This window comes from Leopardus geoffroyi, chromosome A2, assembly GCF_018350155.1.
Source record: "Leopardus geoffroyi isolate Oge1 chromosome A2, O.geoffroyi_Oge1_pat1.0, whole genome shotgun sequence".
Taxonomy (NCBI): Eukaryota; Metazoa; Chordata; class Mammalia; order Carnivora; family Felidae; genus Leopardus; species Leopardus geoffroyi.
Genome location: NC_059331.1, coordinates 102,468,345 through 102,485,317, shown reverse-complemented (window position 1 = coordinate 102,485,317; position 16,973 = coordinate 102,468,345). Strand labels below are relative to the sequence as shown.

Sequence of the window (16,973 nt, the reverse complement as noted above, 5' to 3'; positions counted from 1 at the left end):
GGATAGAAAATTGCATGTACATATGTAATCTTAACTATGCAAAAAATATCAGAAAAAAGACTAAAAGAAAATATATAAAAATAATATTGGTATTTCTAGCTCTTGAGACTTGGGATGATAGTTTTCTGCTGCTATTATAGGCTTTGTAAAACTTATGCATATATTCCTTTATATTTAGAAAAAAAGAACATACTACAAAGATTTTTTTTAATCCTATATTTCAAGATGCTCATATGCCACTCCCTCTGTGAAACCTTCTCAAATGATCCTTGATGGAAGTAATTTCTTATTTCCCTGTTGTTCCATAATGTATTGTACTGCCAACTACTTTTTAATCACATTTTCTTTCTGGCATATTTGTTGAATTTTTAATTGAGAAAAAAGACCTAATATAGATCCATGTCTTAAAATTTCTAAAAACAGACACAACTTAAGAGGTATATACATATATATATATACTATGTATGTATTATCTAATATATATGTATTAGATATATATATATATGTATTAGATGTATATACATATATATACATGTATATAATATATAATACATATATATTAGATGTATATACATATATAATACACATATATATATATGTATTAGATGTATATATATGTATTAGATACTACCTGTAATACAGCTTTATTTTCAACATCATCTCGGTAAGTAGAAGCACATCTGATTAACATCAAAGTCTCCCCAGCAAATCAGGCATCAAGCCTACCCTCACAGCTGTACATCTGCAGTTTGTTTGAAAACTTATGCCTTAATTATAGACTGTCTTCCCACTAAATGCTGTATTAACATTATGGAACAAGGTACTAAAATGTATGTAGGGGTTAAAAAAATAAACTAGTAATTTTATCATAAGCACAGGAAGAAAAATCATGGCATAATGTTCCTAACGAGCCTATTCTGTTTTTTTCCTCCAAACTGGATGTTTGTATGAATTAATGTTATAAATTTCTACATAAAATCTTGAAAATTTCTCAGCTTAGTCTTTGGACATTAATATTTGCTAAAATTTACTGTGTGTGTGTGTGTGTGTGTGTGTGTGTACATTCTTTGTCATAACTAGGACATTGGAAGGAATTGCCAGGTAAAATACATAATACTTACGTATATTTTAATTTCAAATAAACAGTGATTCTTTTTTAAGTACATGTATATGTATATCCCATGCAATATTTAGTCTAATATTTTTATACTAAAAAACTGTTTGGGTTTATATGAGATTCAAATCTAACTAGGAATCCTGTATTTTTATTTGCTAAATCTGGGAACTCCGGATGGGAGAGTGACTGCATATTTAGAGATTCTACAATCTGGCTAAATAACCTCTCAAACCTACCCCCGGGTAGCATTTCATTTAAACTCAGCAGATAGCGAACTGAGATATCTGAATTCTCCACATCCTTCTAAACCAAGTTTAAAAAAGAAAGCCCACTAACATTGATGCCAAGAAATCACCAGGAGTCCCTAACCTCCAGAAATTCCAGAGCCTGAATTCTTGCCAAGTCTGTATGGTAGAATTATGTACAAATTATCAAGCTCTGTTGTGTCTTACAGTTTTATTTTTATGCATTTATACTTAACAGAGGAGCCAGGAATGTTTGACTTTACAAGCTCAAAAATTTTTCAGAGTACTTAATGCACACTAGAGAACCTATTCTAATGTGCCCTCGTTCTATTATAGAAGAACAGTAGAGAGGATATGTCTAGCATTTGTCATCATTGGTTTCTTACTTGACGTTAAGATAACTACTTTCTTCAGATTTTCTTCTTAATAACGTACTTTCATTTTCCTCAGTCCATTTTTTATGGATCTTCTATGTCCCATAGGCTGCTTAAAATCAACATGCCATAAAATGAATTCTTTTTCTCACCTTTGTTCCCCAATACTTCCCCTTTTCCTGCATTACCAGTTATCCATCCAGAAATCTTAATAAGGAAACACAGATTTATTCTCAGGGCACTCTCTTCAACCACCCCCTCTTCGACCCCCGTAACTTATCAGTCAAATCTTTTCAGTTTCACCTCTTAAATACATGTGTTAGTGGATCCTTATTCTCTGTTTGACATCCCCAGTGTCCCTGCCTTAGCCCAGGCACTCCTGGGCTGTCTCCAGACCAGTGTTTCCCAAATTTCAGTGTGCTCATGAATCACCTGCACATTTTGTTAAAATTCAGGTTCTGAGGATGGCGCCCATGAATTCCCATTTTCTGCTGGTCCAGGATGCACACTTTGAATAGCAAGGCTCTAGGTTATTTTTATAGACTCCCAGCAAGTCTTCCTTCCATTCCAACTAATCACCACATTTCTGTCACTATTCTGGGTAAAATTTTCCTATGACTCCTTCTGCTACTGAATTATCAAGACATAGGCCACCCAGGCTACCAATCATAACTTCACATGCAGCCCCTCTCCATCCTCCAGACTCATGTTCTAAACTCCATTCCCCACACCACTCCTTTCTGCTGCTGAAACTCTTCTTTCCTATTTCCAGGCCCTTTGCCTAAAATGTCCTTAGAGTAATCTTCTTTGCCTGAGTGGCTCCTTCTTCCTGGTGAAGTTCAAATGTCACACTTTCTCTGTGAAACTATCATCCCCTCAGCACCAACCCCTGGCACCTGATATAATTACATGCACAAAGGGGCGCCTGGTGGCTCAGTTAACCTTCTGCTCAGGTCACGGTCTCCCAGTTCATGAGTTTGAGCCCCATGTCAGTGTCTGTGCTGAAAGCTCAGAGCCTGGAACCTGCTTTGGATTCTGTGTCCCCTCTCTCTCTCTTTCCCTCCCCCTCTCTCACTCTTTCTCTTTCTCAAAAATACATAAACATTAAAAAATTATATATAATTACATGCACCTCCCATAACTTTGGACATGCATTGATTACAATAATATACAGGGTTTTTTGTGTACTAAGTACTATTGTCTGAATTTTATGTGTAATCCTCAAAACAATCCTATAAGGTAAGTACTCTTATGTCCCCATTTTACAGACCATGAACGAAGGCACCACGAAGGAAGACAGTAAAGATCCTTACTTTATTCAGGATCACCCAATTCATGCAGAGCCAAGTTTCAAGCCCAGACAACCTGATACAAGAGTCTGTCATCTTAAACACTTCATCTCACTACCTCTGTGATTATATCTCACTTCAGTTACCAGGTTGAACCATATGAAGCTGCTGGTATTTTACCCTCTTTTACACGTACAGAACACCAGTCTCCTCAGATTCAACTTTTCCAATAAATTAAGAATCGTTCATAGGCAGATGCCACATCTTTTTTTTTTCCTTCATAAAAACTCCCTAGATTTAGCCCAAGTCTGGCATATACCTGACACTTACTTTGTCTTTGTTAAATGAAGCAAAGATAGCAACAGCCTTATTTATTGAGGAATGAATGCATGCTGGGCACCATACCAGGTGTTTCACATACATTTTCATGTTTAAACCTCGTTACAACCATTTATCGTGGATACTACTATTTTTGTAATACAGATGCTACCTCTATGCCTATGGACACACAAGCAGTAATACAGCAAAATAGTAGCTAAAGCAAGCCTATCCTAAGACACAAGTTTTCAGCCTTCAGTGTTGAGAACTTGAAGAATATCTGTTTTTCTTTTCTTTTCTTTAAGTTTTTTATTTATTTTGAGAGAAAGAGAGAGAGCACAAGCATGGAAGGGGCAGAGAGGCAGGGAGAAAATCCCAAGAAGCCTCCACACTGAGAGCACAAAGCTCTATGCGTGGCTTGATCCCACAAAACATTAGATCTTGACCTGAGCCGAAATCAAGAGTCAGCCACCGGTCTGAGCCACCCACGTGCCCCAGAATATCTACTTTTCTTACCAAGTCAAACCTGAGTTCTGGTTTTAAAAATCTCACATATTCTGGAATGAAGACATAGTTTCCTTTGTTGGCTCTTCTGTAATTCTTTTTATTTTTAAAATCTTGAAACATACATGAAAACAGAGATAAGAACATAATAATCTTCCATGGATCCATCAGCCAGCTTCAAAAATTATCAGTAGTATGCCATTCTTCATTTCATCTACCCTCTCATCCTCTGTTTATCACTGTTTTAAAATAAGTTCCAAATATCATATCATTTCACATGTAAATACATCAGTATGTATCTCTAACAGATTATCTTAATATAGCCACAAGAAAATTATCACACACAACAAAATTAATATCCTTTAGTATAATCTAATACCCAGTCTATACTCAATTTTCTTTGATCTCAAAAAAAAAGTCTTCTTACAGTGATGTATTTGAATCAGGATCCTAGCAATGTCTACTCCCTACACTTGGTTCCCCCTCACTTTTTTTTTCTTATGCTGTTTATTTGTTGAAGAACTGGATGCTATGACTAGGGGCTTAATTAAATTCAGGTTGAACTATTTTTGGCAAAAATCCTCATAGGGGGTACTACGTATGTTCTATGGCACCGATAGGATGCACATAATGTCTGGTGGTCCCAAATTTTATGAGATTAAGATTCATCAGTGGGTTTAAGAATTGTCAACCTAATCCATTAATTATTCTATGTTCCTAAAAATTTTATTAAAATAGTTTTAGAAGCCATTGGCTTCCGTTTTTAAGAACCAATATTTTAAGAGTTTTTTAAATGATTTTTTCTAATTCTATAATTTCTTTTGCATTTGTAAGTTGGAATTCTTATTGATTATCAACCCCCTGTTGGGTTGCTCAGTGAATGGGTGAGGATATAAACACAAAGATAGTAAACATCTCATTCAGCACTGGCTTCAAGGTAAAGTTCTCTATTCTTAGAAATTATTATCCATATAGAGACAAACAAAAAAGCCCTCCATTAAACTATAATTGACATAGACGTCAAGTACCAGCAAGGTACCTGGTTCTTCACAGAACATTTTTTCACTGATCCAATGAACATTTATCTTGTTAAAACTAGGTGTTTGCTAAGGAAGTGAACTTTCTTTTAGGCATCATGGATGAGGTATTTGATGACCTGCTGTTTGACCAAAACACCAAGTTTGGAGATCTATCAAAAAAATAGAATCATAGTTAAGCAGTTATATTACCTTGGAGAGTAACTTAAATATTTTGCCCATTACATTAACATAGCCTACTGTACAAAATATAGCCTTTTTCTTTATGGATCTACATAATAAGCTGCTATGCTGGGCATTGTGTAAAAACTTATCATCTAAAACATTTGCACAGAGTATCAGATAAAGAAATTCATAACATCAGGGAGAAGAATGTAGCTAATGAAAGTACATTATTAGTTCCTGTTTGCCTATTCATTGGCAAAAGAAATTGGGTCCCCAAAAGAAACATACAAGGGAAATTTTAAATGTTGACAGCATTTGGGGAAATTAAAGCCCAGCATCTTGGCTCAGAACCAGATATACATGTTAGAGGTCTCTACATCCTCAGGATATTTCTAGTTAGTATCTATATAACTTGCTCTATTCTATTCACCTGTATTTAAAAGGCTCTTGATGAGTATAAATTTAAAGCCATATGATTTATCCATCCTTGCCAGTAGCATGGTTCATTAGAAAAAGCCTTACCCTAAAATCCAGCAGACATAGCTCCTAATTTCCACACTCACACTAATTACCTGTTTTTGGACAAATCTTTTTCTGTAAACATGAAAATAATGGATTAGATGATGTTAGGTCACTCCCAGCTCAAACTGTCTATAACTTTGTTAAGTGCCATACACAGAAAAGTACACGATTGAAATCAGTCCAGTGAAACCATGCCCTAAGCAACACCAAAAGACCATATGTTCTCCTTGAACTAAACTATATTTAGATCTATTATGATGAACACCATATTCCACACAGCCTTACTAGCAGAAAAGTAACCTCAGATAGCAGCACGTATGGTCCATCTCAGAGAAATGTACACCCTTCAACCTACTGGCATTGAATACCCGAGACAAAGAGAACAACAGAGTTTGAAAAGATCTGGTATAAGTCATAATATTGCAATATTCTGTTTCATAATTTCACATTTTTCCTTTAAGAGTCATTCAAAACATAACAAATTAAAATGTTCAAGTTCAGAATACAATAAAGTAGGTCCCTCCTTTATCTTTCAATGTATGTTTGACTCACAGTAGTTCTGTAGAAATACTTTCAATCCAAAATTGGCTTCTCAGGTGTCAGTCTTTGCAGAATCTGCACACAGCCTCTTCCATGAGGAAATATCCTTTCACAATCCCTAGGCCCAGTATTTACTCTAAGACCCTTGCCAGAGATGATCTGACCAGAGGTGGAACAACAACCAAAGGCAAGTAATTTAAGCTTAAAAATCAACTTCTGAAGGAACCTGTTATTTAAAATAAAAATGGAAGAGGGCTTCTCAAGAAATAGCTTCTGGAAAACCCAAAAGACTTCTTTTTAAACACTTTGTTTTAAGTTTACCTATTTATTTTGAGAGAGAGTGAAGGAGGGGCAGAGAGGGAGAGAGAGAGAGAGAGAGAGAGAGAGAGAGAATCCCAAGCAGGCTCTAGACTGTCAGTGAGGACCTCAGTGAGGGCCTTAAACTCACAAACTGTGAGATCATGACCTGAGCCGAAATCTCAGTTTAACTGACACATAATGAATGAGCCACCCAAGAGCCCCTCCCCCAAATACTTTTAACAGTTATTTGGGAGAACTGAAAAAATATCAGAGGAGGAACTGTAAGACTTGTCATAAGCTTGAAGTATGAGGGACCAGAGACCATCAGTTGAGAAAAACAGTTGGTAGAGAAGGTGTAATGGAGGTAAGAGAAAGGCAAAGCTTCCATCAGAAATGTTGATGTGGGAGAGAAGAAGTCACCAAGTAGTCAACAGAGAAGCCAGATTTCTCACAATGCTCCCACTGAAATTCAGGGCCACATGGATCTTTGCTCTAGATACTCTTTTGCTTGAAATAATCTGAGCAAGTGATGGGTCTCTATCCATTCAACTAAAGTTAAGCAACAGGTTTAGTTTAGGAACAATTTCACAGTCATACAAAAGAGGCTATGACTTTTCTCACAGCGCAGTCACATGAGAAACTTCCAGTGATTCCATATGGACAAGTACCTGACATATTAGGAGAAGAGAATGTGCACCAAAACTAAAGAGATTAAAGCTTTTCTGCTGGTGTCTATGGGAGACTCTGAAAACACAATGTTGTACTTCCTTGAAAACCAAAGCAGATAAGAAGGAAGTAATAACAACTGGATTCTCTTGACAGTAGAGAGGCCTTATCTAGCACCTAGTTAGGAGTGGTCAAAAACAATAGAAATTTCAAGGGAAATGTCAAAATTTAAGGCACACAAGGAATCCTCTATACCTAATCCAAAGAGAGGAGTTAGGCTACAGTGAGATCTGAGGGAGAAGACTGAACCAAAAGAATAGGTTTTTTTTTTTTTAATTTATTTATGACCCTATAATCCACCAGTTATGGCCCTAGAAATGGAAATCCACTGTAAAGGTATTTCTCCTAAAACTCTGGTAAAAGGAACAGTGGACCAAGAGATGGTATCAGGTTATTCCTTAAGTATGTGATGGGAACACCTAAGCATACCAGTAAACCCAGGGCTCTTTAATTAGATTCGAGCAGACAATCTGGATTCTACATTTAAATTTTTCTGTTGTCTCATACTCTCCTTGGTATTTCTGGCTTTAAAAATGCCAAGATCCCATATTGCATGCATGCTTAAAAGATGGATGTAAGACAAACTCTTTCAACAGGTGGTAACTAGACATTGTGGTGACCATTTCATAGTGTATATAATTATCAAATCACTATGTTGTACACCTGAAACTAATACAATATTACATGTCAATTACTCTTCAATTAAAAAAAAAAAAGACAAAGTTTCCTGGGAAATACTTCTGAGAGTGAAGAAATGAACAGCATAATGACAACAAAAGCACATTTTGCTTATTTTGAAGGGACAACAGTGGGTTGGAATTTATCCATCCTCACTCTCCAGGTCTCTCAGAATAATCATTAGAAAAAAATATGCCAGGTCGCATCTGCTTTGAGGTACAGTTTTATAAACCAGAGGTAATCAGATTGTAAAGAGTTCTCAACAAAAGTTTCCTGTTTTATCTCTACTGCTTGCTACCTGTAGTCCAAAGTTTAAGGGGACTCTTGAAGTACACTTGCAAAGTGGATCCTGTCCAGCAAATAGCAGAAGAGGATTCAATAAAATGACTGCCCATGCCTCCCAGAACAGGTGACAGGAGTGTCAGGTAAATGAAAAACAAAATAATCCTATGCCTCCTGCTCCTTCATTTATTTCCAGCAAAAACTTTCAAATTCTGCTTTCTAAGGAGCATGGCCTGCACATTTTTTCTAAGCATGGGCAGTTGACTGGCTCTATTAATAAGATTACGAATGAAAATGGACCACACGTCATCTGCTTTGAGTTCTGGGCTAAAAGAGAAACTCCTGCCTTCACGAATTGCCAGTCAGCAAAGCATTCAGGTGATGCTTTGATTTTCTTGATTTTCTCTTCCCGTCAGGAATTTGGAGTAGATATTCAATCCAGCAGGGAAGCTACAGTGTTTACTAACTGCAATGGCAGCTACAATCCCTCGATTTGAGATATGCCTTCAACTAGGTGATGCCAACTTTCCTTCCAGATGGCTGTTAAGCACCCACAACCAACGACTGACACAGCTTCTGGCAGCAGTTGGGGAGAGCTGTGAGCGATGTCACATCCCGAGGAGAAAGCCAGCAAAATCACATTTTCAATACAATTATTCTCAAGCACAAGAAGAGTTCTATTTTTATTAACAGGGCCATTTAAAATAGGCATGAAATTAATTTATTGCTACACTGGTTAAAAATATTTACTTTTTTATTAGTTTTGCAGTTGGCATAAATCCGTTTTGCTGTAAGAAATCAGGATGGCGAGCAGGCAATGAACAAGGAAAGACTACATAGCCCCATCAGAGCAAGTGTTTGGCAAGGTTATTGGTACTCCTGCCCAAGAAGCGAGCAGTTAGGCACAAATCATGTGCTAAATCCATAATTTCTGTGCTCTGGATGCAATAGGAAGACTAGGGAGACTCTTAGCTCCATGCAATGAAACTCAGATAGACATTTCCCTTGTCCCTTGCACAACTTCTAACTGGCAGTGAGCAGTTCTACCATTAAATAACTGAAGAAGCATAACTTACTCATTTGTTTTGTGGCCATTTGTTTTGCTCTTTTAATTTCAATGGGCCATCAGTTTTTAACTGAGTTCTCTAAGGGGTTTAGAATTTGGGCAGGCGAGTTAAAGCAGGGTAAGTAGCGTTCCTAAGGAATTACCTCCAGGTAAGCAGATAAAGCATTTGCTGGTGAAGTCTGTGTCAATCTGTAAGAAGGATGGATTTCCAAGAGGGCAACCCCTCTCTCCAATCAGAATCATTCTGAGGTAGTTTTACTGCTTCTGAAATTCTTTCCCTTTACCAGCCCTCATAGTACATCTTAATGGTTTTTATGCCTTATTAGTCATAGTCAGAGAGTGCTTCTTAAAGTCTCGTCTTAGTCCTTTTTGCTTCCTTCTTCCACCATCAATGAAAATGGCAACATGGACATGTAAATGTAATACTTTCATAAGTTTGGTTTTCTGGTCTCCAGCTACTGTATACTCATTCCATTGTCCATTCTAGCACTTAACTAGGTGCATAGATATCCAACTTCCTAGTGAGTGGGCACTCTCAAAGAGCTCCATGAATTCAGATGCAATAATTGAATATAACGCACATAAAATAGGGCTGATTCTTGCCTTGAGATATAGTTTCTTACAGTTTTAACATGTTGCTTTTCTTCTTCCAACTAAACAGCGCTGTTCACTAAGACAGCAAAAGATTCCACGGACCCAAAGTTTAGACCAGGAGCTGACAGTTTTCTTTGCAATGTGTGATAGAGAATTGGTTCCATTTTGACCTTCAGAAGCTTGACTAATCCTGTTTTAGATTCGGAAGTCAATGTCCTATCTTGCTTATAAAGTCAGAAGATTTAATTCAAATAAAAATCAGAGATAGGGATATGCGGGTTGGTTAGAATTCATAACTTGATTAAGTATCTACCAAAACCATTTCTAAAACATGATGCTGGAACTGTGTTTATTTTCACTTTTAATAACATCCTTTCTGCGTATATAGGTATACATGTCATTTTTTACAACTAGGAAATTCAGAAAAGTAAATAGAAAAACAGAAAGCTTTCATAGTCTCAGAGATAAGTGGAGGTATATATTTCCAGTCTTTTAAAATATGTGCACATACATATATACATACATACACACATTTTTTATTTTTTTAATGTTTATTTATTTGTTTATTTTGAGAGAGACAGAGTGCAAGCAGGAAAGGGGCAGAGAGATAGGGAGAGAGAGAATCCCAAGCAGGCTCCATGCTGCCAGTGCAGAACTGGACACAGGGCTCGAACCCATAAATGGTAAGATCATGACCTGAGCTGAAATCAAGAGCTGGACGCTTAACTGACTGGGCCACCCAGGTGCCCCCATATATATTTTTTTTTAATAAAATCGGGCTTATGCTTGACATATTGTTTGTGTATCAGGAGCACTCCCAATTATGTGAAATATTAATATTATTCCATCAACTTTATTTTTAAATTTGTTTTAAAGTTTCCAGTTAACATTCTTCAGAAGACTAAAATACTAGTCTTTAGGCGTACCTGGGTGGCTCAGTCGGTTACACGTCTGACTTCGGTTCAGGTCATGATCTCACAGTTCAAGAGTTCAAGCCCCGCATCGGGCCCTGTGCTGACAGCTCAGAGCCTGGAGCCTACTTTGGATTGTCTCTCTCTTTCTCTTTCTCTCTCTGACCCTCCCCGGCTCACACTCTGTCTCTCTCTCTCTCTCTCTCTCTCTCTCAAAAATAAATACACGTTTAAAAAGAAAATTAAAATACTAGTCATTGATGAATATCTGTAAAAAAAAATCACATTCAAGCAACTGATGGCTTAAGGAAAAGAAAAACTCATCATGTCACTGTACCCAGAGCTGAATCCAAAGCTACGGAGGCAAAGGAAAGTGACTTCATTAATTCCTGTAAGGAAATTAACCAGTCTTTTAAAACCATGAATTTTTAGGGGCTCCTGGGTGGTGCAGTCGGTTAAGCGTCCGACTTCAGCCAGGTCACGATCTCGCGGTCTGTGAGTTTGAGCCCCGCATCGGGCTCTGGGCTGATGGCTCGGAGCCTGGAGCCTGTTTCCGATTCTGTGTCTCCCTCTCTCTCTGCCCCTCCCCCGTTCATGCTCTGTCTCTCTCTGTCCCAAAAATAAATAAACGTTGAAAAAAAAAAAAAAACCATGAATTTTTAGAGATCCCCTTTTGTGGAGACATCCTGTTACTAAAATGCTTTTATTAATACTATTCATCTGCATAGCTCAATTCTCCTGATTTTTGAGGACCAATCTTTATCGGGGCAACTGCTCCAATCTTTTCTTAGAAAGGCTCTTTCAGCTCTTAGGAGGAAGCTGAAGAATAATGGTTAAGAGTATAATGTTGACCTTGAGCAAGTTATTTAAACTTTGTGCACTTCCAGTTCCTCATCTGTAAAATGGGGATAAAAATATTCTCTTCCTCAAAAGATGGTTACAAGAATTAGAGGTCAATATATATCAAGCACTTAGAATGGTGCCTAGAACACTATAGGTATTCAATAAATGCTATAACTCTCATTTGGTCATTAATCACCTATTGTTTTGCCTTTTTGTTTCTTGGCAACTATTTTCATGTTCTCCTTTTCTGTAGTATTACTGTTCGGGCTCAACTCTCTTTTTATGTAAATACTTCCATTTTTCCTTGCCTGTGCTCTGCTCTACATTTTCTTTCTCCTTTCTTCCTGGTGGGAACCCATGGACCTTTACAAAACCTGATTATGCCCTCTAATAGTCTAAGGCTTTGGACTGTCAGCCTGAAGTTAGAGAGTAGTCTAGCAGAAAAGTCAGCCTCAAAAGACTTGGTCTGTGCATCCGTTTCTGCTAACAGGCTCTCTACCCCATGTGACTCGACCCATTTTATACTCTTTGCTCATTTGTTTTCACCCTTGGGCTGAATGTCCTGGGGCTCAAAGAGCCTGTCTCTCAGGTAGCAGTTGAGCCAAAAATAAAATCTACTACTACATTCCCTGGTACGCTATTCTAATTACTGAAAACAGCCAGAGGAGCGAGGAGAAATTGAGAATCACACAGGCTTCCCTCATCTCCGCAACTGAGTGTTATAAGCAGAGGTGAGGAGGCCCTACCATGCACCTAAGGGCAATTTCCCACACAGCTAGCTCAGCAGTTGTGAGTGGTTCTTCCTCACCAACCAAATCTCCTTGCTAGAATCATTTTTCTCTTTTAGAGCCTCAAAACACCAAAGCACAAGGAAGCATCGAGTTACAAGTATCAGAGCCCAGCTGAGTCCCTGTGTGTGCATCTGTGTATCCTACTGGGAGAGTATATAGGATTCCTGTAGTTATAATTGGTGCTGCTGCCCTTCGGCTTAGAATTGCATTACTTGAAAAGCAGAGGGGTTGCTGTTGTACTTATGATCATTAATATTTCAATCCAGAGGGGACTGTTTCCTAAACCCTAGGAGAGGTAACAGAGGTTAGCATGGTGAAACGCAGCCAAAATGCCATAACCTGCAGACAGATGTGTTGTGAATAACAATGCATGGAAGAAATAATAAAAATGGATAAAAAGAACAAGCTTCTAGTGTTAAAAACCTTAGCAAATTGAGGTTTTGTTTAAGTACGTGGGAACTAAATGCCAAAGAAAAGCCCCCTGACCTAAACAGCTTGCTGAGAGTGGCTGTACATAATTCAACAACTCCGCCAGGAAAGTTACACACAAAAGGTTGAGAGGAGCTGATCTAATAGATCAACTAATGGCCTGGAAGGAGGTTATAGAACCAGACATCTCATCCCAGACTCCTCTCCCTCTCCCCCTTTTCTTGACATTCCCTCAGGGCCCCATTGCCTTAGAAAAGGAATTTAACTTACATGGTGCGGAAAGGGTAATAAATACTTGCCGACAACCTACCATTGGAGGGTGCAACAGAAATGATACGGGTCCCAATAAGCGGCTGCTTCCAACCTGAGAGCACGTCTGTGACCACACAGGGCACTCTCCCTTGCAGTCCTTCACATCAAACACAGTCAAACAGATCAGATCACCTCTTTTCTAGAAGTAGAGTGTTCTTTAGAGAGTCAGTGTTCAGCTTCTCTGGTTTTCAAATGTCAACAGTCTTTGAGGTATCTGCTGCCAAGGAGGAAAGTGGGTCTGTAGTCACAAATCTTTGGTTTCATAAAATGAGAGGGCTGGGTCTGAGAAATCAAACCACACAACTTGTAATCTTTTCATAATGATAAACTTCTACGTGTGCCATTGCTTTTTTTTTATGACTTGACTCTACTGTATAGGTGTTGTTGTTCAGAAATGAGTTATGTGAACCTTTCAAGCAGATTCCTGTTTGTAGCTGAGGTATCTAAATGAAATGAAAAGGAGCCCTTCTTTGTTTTCTTAATAAATCATACATGCCTAGATTAAAGATGGCAAATATATGGCTCTCCCATTACCATTGTTCCCTTTGTGAAAAGGCACAGAGGGAATCATCACTCCGGCAATTTTTTTTTTCCATCAGCCGGGTTGTGATCTCAGAAAACCAGTGCTTCCCCCAACTACTACAAATGGATCAGAGTGGGCAAGTGAGTTGAGAACTGGCCCAGTATGTCATGACCACTTCACATTGGTGACATCATGTATTCTGTATTCATCGAAATATTTGCATTTCTATGGCAGAAGTCTATGTCTCTGTAGAGCTATATTGAAGGAAGAATATAATTAACAGACCTAAAGTGAGAGGGGCTCCACTTAGCTCTGCTTGGTCACCAGACCCAGCCCAAGCTCTCTAGCTACACCGTAAAGCTCATGCACTGTGAACTTAACTGCTGAAAGGTTTAGGGAACTCAGATAAGAGGCAGACATGAATATTCTCAGCATAATAAAACAATTATAATGTCTTATGAAATTAGGAAGAAAATGGGAACCAAAAGCATTTATATTTTTATTAAATTTTAGGATCCAAATGATAAGTTTGTCTGGTTGTGAATTTTAATAAAAACACCTAAGACAAAAGCATGGCTTGCTAACCTAAAGGAAACTGAATACAGATCTCTTAAGCCACTAAGGAAGTGACAGAAGAAAGAAAAGGCATGTTTTTTAATCAAATGAAGTTTTTTTTTTTTTAATGTATGTATTGATGTTCTAAAACTATTAGGATGTGATCAATATTCCATGGGGTTTTTTTTCTTGTGGTTCATTATGCCTCCAATACAAAACAAACAGCAAAAAAAAAAAAAAAAAAAAAAAAAAAAAACTATAGCAAAACAGAGAAGCAACAAAAAGGATAGCAGGCAGAGCTGAAACAATTAAAAGGAAAGCTAGAAACTGCAAGAAAACTAGGCAGTTCGGACCATCAATTTTAACTATAAAATGATTTGAGTACTTCTATAGGCTGGTGAAACTTAATACAAAAGTAACAAAGAGAAATGAAAAAGTTATTAAGTATCAGTAATAGTTACATAAAAGGGAAGGGTTGTGTTCCTTGGCGATTTGGGCCCAGGACAAGTTTGGAGCCATCTTCAAGGCTTTGAAGAAGTGAACCTACCTGTAAAAAAAAAAAGGCCTCAAGAATAAAGAAAGAGACGAAACTGGAAGCACCTTCAGTAAATATTCTGAATAATTACCAAGTTTTATTGGTTCCCCTGCCTGCCAGACATTAAAAAGATAAAGAGATAACATCAAAAGCCTATTTCACCCTTAACCCTTTGTTAACCTACTCTCTCAAACCTCAGCTGCTCTAACTATTGAAGTCTGGGAGGATGTCCAGGTAGTTATTTGAGAAAAGCACTCTGGAAGAATTACCTATTATACTTCCATTACAAGCAAGAGCTCCCACAGAGACATGTTCATATTTGTTCTTAAAAAAACAGATAAAATTCTGCCTATGAAAGCTGATAATTTAAAAAAAAAACAAACCCAAAACCATAGTAATTATAAAAGTTTAAAATCAAAGTATTGCTCAAATATAAATTACAGATGAAAATCTCTCCCAGATTTTATTAACGAAACAGCAAATTAGGGAAGACCAGAGAGAAATTTTCATAACAAGTCTCTGTTATTAAACAGGTCTCTGTACCTTTAAATAACAGGTCTCTGTACCTTTAAATAACAGGTCTCTGTACCTTTCTTTTAATGGCAACACTTGCAGGGTGGTGGTAGATACTGGTCTACACAGAAGAGATTAAATGCACTCAAAGCTGGGGGTAACCTGGGAAGCACTGATCACAAAGTGAAGAAGCAATTGCCTGGATTGATTTTCCGTATCCCCTTCACTTGGTCCTAACGCTGCAGGATGCTTCTGCACAAGGAGGAAAATATGGAGCCTGCATGCTACTGAATACCGAAACATGAGCTGAGCCGTTTATGTAGCCACATGTAAGCGATGTGGTATAAGGATGTCTTTGGGGATTTGTCCTGCCTTTAGAGGTTAGCAGCTACTTGAGAAGAAAATGTTTTTACCGCACCAATTCTGTGCAACACTCAAAATGCCTTTAAAGGAAATAACACCAGATGAAAATCTATTACTGCCAGGTATGTTGCACAATGCATATTATTTTGTCCTCCCAACTCTTAAAGGTCCTTAGCCCCATTTTGCAACCCAGGCAACCAGGCCCTGAGGGGAGGGGTCAGTAATTCACCTAAGATTACAAGGATTGCAAAGGAGTCGCTGGGATCCTGACAAAGTCTGTCACAGGCCACAAAGCTGGTGTGCCCTCAGTGTTGCAAGGCTGCCTTTTTCTGAAGGTTTTAAAGGAGATGGGGCACCTGGGTGGCTTAGTCGGTTAAGCATCCGACTCAATCTTGGGCTCAGGTCATGATCTCACAGCTCGTGGGTTCAAGCCCTGCGACAGTCTCTGCGTTGACAGTACGGGGGCCTGCTTGGGATTCTCTCTCCCTCTCTCTGTCCCTACCCCACTCGTGCTCACCTGCTCTCCCTCTCTCTCTCTCTCTCAAAATAAATAAATAAAATTTAAAAAAATAAAGGAGGAAGTTAACTGATCCTGTAAGAAATTGGAAAGTAAGCCCTTTTTAGGAAAAAGGGGAATAATTACATTGCATTTATTTATTCATTTATTTATTTACATTTAAGAATTTACAAAGCATACCTTTTTAGGAATCTGATAAAAGCAAATACACATACAAACAATACCGTGTAATAATCACAGAGGTTTCAAGTGCCCCAGAAGCACAGGGACCCAAACCCAGGTTCTTAACTCCTGAACTAATGGCTATTGGCATTTCTTATATATCTGTGCTACATTACAACTTCTCACTCTATATAGTGACTGAACAGGAAACAGAGACTGTGAGTTCTAGGGTTAAACTCCTTGTATTAACATCCTGCCTTTGCCATTTGATAGCTGTAACCCTGAGCAAACTCTATTACCTCTTTATATCCCAGTTTCTTCATCTGTAAAATGGGTACAATAACAAGTGTCCAGCTCATACGCTATGAGAATCAAATGAGCAATAATGTATAATAAACCTTTTAGCCTAGTGCCTGGCAGAGAACAGGAAATAAATGTTAACTATCATCATTAGTTATTTTTTAATACTTTTTAGATGTTTATTCATCTTTTAGAGAGAGAGAGAGAGAGAGAGAGAGACAGTGTGAGCAGGTAAAGGGCAGAGAGAAAGGAAGACACAGACTCTAAAGCAGGCTCCAGGCTCTGAGCTGTCAGCACAAAGCCTGATGCGGAGCTCAAACTCACGAACCGTGAGATCATGACCTGAGCTGAAGTTGGATGCACTGACTGACTGAGCCACCCAGAGGACTCTAACTATCATCATTAATTTTGAAAAGAGTTTATAATCAAGGAATTTCCTCCCTTTATGCTATTTGACTTTGT

The 16,973-nt window shown here is 38.0% G+C and overlaps 1 protein-coding gene and 1 long non-coding RNA gene across 4 annotated transcripts in view; one reads left to right on the top strand and one right to left on the bottom strand.

Moving 5' to 3' along the window:
• The window catches only part of NXPH1 (neurexophilin 1), a 296,661-nt gene that overhangs the window by 153,053 nt on the left and 126,635 nt on the right, over positions 1-16,973 (bottom strand). The window lies entirely within an intron of this gene.
• LOC123606483 lies at positions 6,629-9,172 on the top strand. 2 transcript variants are annotated; one of them, XR_006716313.1, is made up of 3 exons: positions 6,643-6,775; positions 8,120-8,240; positions 8,514-9,172. It is a non-coding gene; the product is annotated as an uncharacterized LOC123606483 (long non-coding RNA). The 2 variants fall into 2 exon arrangements; XR_006716312.1 differs by having other exon boundaries at positions 6,629-8,240.